The sequence below is a fragment of the Myotis davidii genome, unplaced genomic scaffold (assembly GCF_000327345.1).
Source record: "Myotis davidii unplaced genomic scaffold, ASM32734v1 scaffold433, whole genome shotgun sequence".
NCBI classification, from domain to species: domain Eukaryota; kingdom Metazoa; phylum Chordata; class Mammalia; order Chiroptera; family Vespertilionidae; genus Myotis; species Myotis davidii.
Window position 1 is genome coordinate 3,059,087 of NW_006293776.1, and position 5,857 is coordinate 3,064,943.

Sequence of the window (5,857 nt, forward strand, 5' to 3'; positions counted from 1 at the left end):
GTTGTTTTTTTTTAATTTTTTTCCTTATCAGCAAAATGTGAATATTACCTAACCCACAGACTTTGCAAGAATTAATTGAAATAAAATTCCAGAAATTGTATAATGGCCAGGCTGAAGTGGATACGTTGGTTGAGCATGAGTGTGGTCCTGTGCACAGAAATGTTGCAGATTTGATTCTAGGTAAGGACACATGCCTGGCACACACCTGGGTTTCAAGTTGAATCCCTGGTCAGGGTTCATAAGAAAGGCAACTGAAGGGAAGTTTCTAACATTGATGTTTCTCTCTCTCTAACCCTCTCACTTCCACTCTCTCTAACAATCAATGGAAAAATGAACTAATGCCATATCTACAAATGTGGATAATCTAAAAAAAAAAAAGGGTGTGGGGGGCCTTAACCAGTTTGGCTCAGTGGATATAGCATCGGCCTGCAGACTGAAGGGTCCCAGGTTTGATTCCGGTCAAGGGCATGTACCTTGGTTGTGGACAGATCCCCAGTTGGGGGTGTGCAGGAGGTAGCTGATTGATGTTTCTCTCTCATTGATGTTCCTAACTATCTATCCCTCTTCCTTCCCCTCTGTTGAAAAAAAAAAAAAAAAACAGGGTAAAAGATGTTGAATATGTACTGTATAATTTAAAGCATGTAAAATAATATAACTTTTTAGGGGCATATCTGTTATCTATACTAACAAAAGGGTAATATGCTAATTAGACGAGACATCTTTTGGGCATCCATCCGGACGCCCTTCTGGAAAAAGCCACAGTGGTATGGGCCAAGGCAGAGGTTGTTATGGGCGATCAGGCTGGCAGGGGAGGGCACTTAGGGGTGACCAGGCTGGCGGGGGAAGGCAATTAGGGGTGATCAGGCAGGAAGGGGAGCAATAAGGGGTGATCCAGCTGGCAGGTGAGCACTTAGGGTGATCAGACCGGCAGACAGAGGTGCTGAGATCTGATCAGGCAGGCAGGGAGAGAGGATAGGGGTGATCAGGCAGAGGTGGTTATGAGTTATCAGGCAGGCAGGGAAGCAATTAGGGGCATCAGGCAGGCAGACAGGTGAGCGGTTAGGAAACAGTGGTCCCAGATTGCGAGAGGGGTCCCGGATTGGAGATGGTGTAGGCCGGGCTGAGGGACCCCTCCCATGCACGAATTTCATGCACCGGACCTCTAGTAAAATCTAATCTAATAAAAGAGAAACATGCAAATTGACCACACCTCTGCTACACCCAAAGCACACCTCACCAGCCAATCAGAGCAACTATATTCAAATTAACCTAACCAAGATGGCGACCAGAAGCCGTGGAGCTGGAGCAAGCAGGAGGCTTGGCTGCCTAGGAGATGGAGGAAGCCAAGCTTCCTGCCTGCCCTGGTTGGCTGTGCCCTCCGCTCAAGGCAACAAAGTTTCAATTATAGAAGATAAATAAATCCCAGATACCTGCTTCCAGCCAGCCTCCACTGGGAGCTTGGGTGGCTGGTGGCTGTGGCCAACCTACAAACAGCAATCAGCCCCTCACCCAGGCTGTCTTATATAATAAAAGGATAATATGCAAATTTACCCTAACAGCAGAACAACTGGGAATGACTGGTCACTATGACACACTGACCACCAGGGGGCAGACGCTCAATGCAGGAGCTGCGCCCTGGTGGTCAGTGTGCTCCCATAGGGGGAGCTCTGCTCAGCCACAAGCCAGGCTGATGGCTGCGAGTACAGTGGCAGTGGTAGAAGTCTCTCCTGCCTCCTCAGAATGCTATGGATGTCCGATTGCAGCTTAGGCCTGCTCCCCACTGGCAAGTGGACATTCCTCAAGGGCTCCCGGGTTGCTAGAGGAATGTCTGACTGCAAGCTTAGGCCCAATCCTCCAGGGAGCGGGCCTAAGCCAGCAGGTGGTCATCCCCCGAGGGGTCCCAGACAGTGAAAGGGCACTGGCCGGGCTGAGGGACACCCCCCCCCCGCCCCGTGCACACATTTTTGTGCACCGGGCCTCTAGTAATAAAATAGTAAAAAAATAAAATAAAATCAATAAAATAAAATAATCAACAAAGGAAGACACTGAGGATAGGCCCTGTTCTCATTCCCCACTGGAACTGTTTCTAAATTTTCACTGTGTCCTTCATTCCCCCAATCATGTGTGCCAGACCCACATAAGAGTCTAGGAACATGTCCACTAACCTTCCTGGCCTTAGTTTCAGGATTTTTTTCATCTCTCTCTTATATCTTCAATTTATAAACCTACCCATTTCTCCATATATTAAAAATCAGTGTTTCCTTTTAGGCTTTCTCATTTCTCTCCTGCTTGTCATCTCTATATGTCTTTCAGGAGTGGTTTAACTCAACATCACCAGCCCTCTACTAACTTTGCTCTTAAGCAAATATAAACAACAACCACAATGTTAATTAACATAATTGAGCACTAACTAGGTTCCAGGAACAATGATTTATATGCTCTGTCTCATCAATCTTCTCACCTAAAACCCATAAAGTAAGTGCTATTGTTATTTCTTTTTCTGTTTTTCTTTTTTCTACTGATAAGCAAATTTATTAAACACTAGAGGCCTGGTGCATGAAATTTGTGCACATTGGGGGAGGGTCCCCTCAGCCCAGCCTGCACCCTCTCCAATCTGGTACCCCTTGGGGGGTGTCTGATTGCCAGTTTAGACCCGATCCCAGAGATCAGACCTAAACCAGCAGTCAGACATCTCTCTCACAATTCTGGACTGCCGGTTCCTAATCGCTCACCTACCTCCTGGCTGGTTGCCCCTAACTGCCCCACCTGCTGGCCTGATCATCCCTCACTGCCTCTGCATACCAACCGGATCACCCCTAACTGCCCCCTGCTGCCAGCCAGGTCACCCCCAACATCCCCCTCCCTACTGGCCCGGTTTCCCCTAACATCCCCCCCCACCAGCCTGGTTGCTCCTTACTGCTCCCCCCTGATGTCCTAGTAGCCCCCAACTTCCCCCTCTGCCATCCTGGTTGCCCCTCAGTGCCACCCCTGCCATCCTGATTGCCCCCAACTGCCCCCCTGGCTGGCCTTGTCACCTCCAACTGTACCCCCTCCTGCCAGCCTGGTAATCCCTCATTGTGCTTCAGCCAGACAGGGCGTGCTGTGCTCTCTGTTCCTAAAACACATAGATAGGAAGGTAGTCACTGTACTGATGCTGTACTGTGTTGGTAACAAATTGTGTAAACAAGGCTTTGTAACTAACTTTGTGGTTTTTACAAATAAAAACGCTGTAACTCCTGTAGTCGGCACTGCAGTTCAGCCTCTGCTTCGGCGGGGTTCTGTACCTGTAGTCACTGGCCAACTTAATAACGGCTCCTAAATCTTGATCTGAGTCCCTGGTGGTCATCTTCGCAGGTCGCCCCATTACATTTGGAGGCCCCTAGCAAGATCTACTCTGGCTGAGTTGCCAGTGGACACCCGAGATGCCCCAGGCGAGGACAGTCCAGTCTCTGTCCCGGGTCCCAGGGAGGTTGAGTGTTTTCCTCCCAAAACTGCAATCCAAAAACGATGAGTCACTTGGACCTCCAGTGGGGAGGTAAGAATCTGGTATCTGTCTGTGGAACGTTCCCTTTAGGACTCAAAAGAGGGCTGGATGCAGTGTAACCTTAGAGTCTGACTGCCTGGACATGACGGTGTCTGGGGGTCCTAGTCTGGGCAACCTTAGGTTGCATTTGTCTGGTTTGTTTTGTCTTTGTTCTTTGTTGTCTTTATCTTTGTCAAAATGGGTCAGGGTCAGTTGTCTTCGTTGACCCCCTATGAGTCAGGCCCACTCCAAGTGAGTGGAAGGGGAGCTTTATCACCTACCAGGAAGCCATAGAGAACCCTTAGGCAATTATCCAGGAATTGGTTGGATTGTTTAAACTTTGGGAAAATATCTGGTAGAAGTAAAAGCTTGGGCTGTCTGGTATATAAATGTGGGACTCTGGAGGTGAGTGGATTCGGATTCGATTGAAGAATTATGAGTGAACAGCTATTTGTTTGTGTGGGACTAGCCAATTTGCTACTCCAGTCTGTGCTAGTCTACTGAGAGAGTATGAGTACAGGTTTTTGTCTCTCTTGGCTGCTCATTAACTGGTCTGCGTGAAATGAAAACGACTTTGATTTATTCTGCATTTCTGCTGATTCGTCTTGCTAAATGTTTGGACTAAACCCATAATGGTCTGCAAAAGTCTCTAGCAGCTGCGAAATTTATTTTTCTCAGAGTCTTTTGCTCTCTATTACAGAGGGAATCAGCTCACTTAGCTAATAAAAACTTCTGTCTATCAGTTGCTTTTATCTGAGTTGTAAATTCGCTATATTAAATTGAACTTTTAAAGTTCTAGGGTAGATTTAAAGGCTAAAAGAAAGGCTGGCTAGGTTCTGAGATTGCTTGTAAGAAAAGCAAGAGAGAAGTCTTTTCAAATTAACTATTTGCTTAGCAAATTAACAAAGTAGTAAATTTCAAAGAACAAAGAACTTTTTATTTATGGTTTTCTTACCTCTTTTGGTAGATGGAGACTTCCAGGGGCAGGGTTTACAGCTCCACAAGGGCAGAGAGATTTACTGGCCCTGACCCTACCTGTGACATCATAGTCCAACGTGAGCAACCTGAGGAGGAACTAAGGCTGAAGTTATTATTAACTGTCTGTGAACCCCGTTAACCCTGGTTGTGTGTTTTGTTTGACTTCCTGTTTTCAGTTATTTATTAGGATTCTCATAGAGGACATAACCTGGTCTTTCCCTTCTTCCCTCATCATGATTCTGACAGCATCTGTAACTGGATTAAAGATCTTTTCTTTCAGGAGGCCCTCCAGGCTTTCAGTCTGCAAGAAATCTTCCTGTACTCTCTTATCCTCATCCGCTATCTTTCCAGGCCGACAAAGTGTCATTTTTCTCCACAGGTCGGATCCCAGCCTCTGGGAGGGAGTACTACTACAGCAGTAGTCTGTGGTTTTCTCTGAAACTCCCACTGTTTAAAGGGAGACAAACAACTGGACTGGGGGATTGGCCAGAGAGATCAAGAGTAGTAAAGGAGGAGGATTTAAGATCCTCTAAGAGTAAAGAGGAAAAATCTGTGAGGGAAATCAATGGGCCCTGGGCTGAGAGATGCAGGGGCGGGGGGTGTTGGCAGTTAATTATGAAGCAGGGAGAGATAGGTTTTGTTGATTTTACTGGCTGAAAACTACTACGCAGCCGTAGGAGTTACCACCAGGTGTGTTATCAGGAACATTACTAACTTCAAGGTCGCAAGTTTTCTGCAAGCACAATTAATCTTTCTCTGCCCTGGTTTATTCTTCTTAACCCTTCCAATACTAAAATAGATCAATACTTGCTCTTAGTTTTATCACAGAAGGTCTAGGTATATTTTCTTGAAAGTAAAAGTACATTTAAATGTGTTCATAAATATTAATCTAAAAATGCTGACTGTTCACTTTTGGTAGTCATTAAAGGATTGAGGTTTCTAAGAATAAAGAATTCTAATATATTAAAAAACAACTGAACTCCCAGGAGACAAGTGGAGGAGAAACGGAGCTGAAGTCCGCAGCCGCCCTGGTGATTTAGAACTGTTTTCTAGGCAGACTCAGCTCCCGAGAGCCAGGACACAGAAGGGGGGCTGGATGACCGAGCTGCCTGCAGTGTCCCTTTAAAAAAAAGCAGCAGCAGCGAGAAAAGTGGGGGACAGCAGAAATTTACCTGACACTAGAGCTGCCCCGTTGCTGCCCAGTGAGTAATGAGTGTTTTACAAACAATACAAGACTTAGGCCTTTAGCTTGCTGGCTACAGCAGTTAAACCAGAAACGAGTGACGGCTATTAACCTTCGTGCAGCCCCAGGAATAGGGCAGCGAGCTTGGGATCTATGAAAGCTGAAGATAGAGC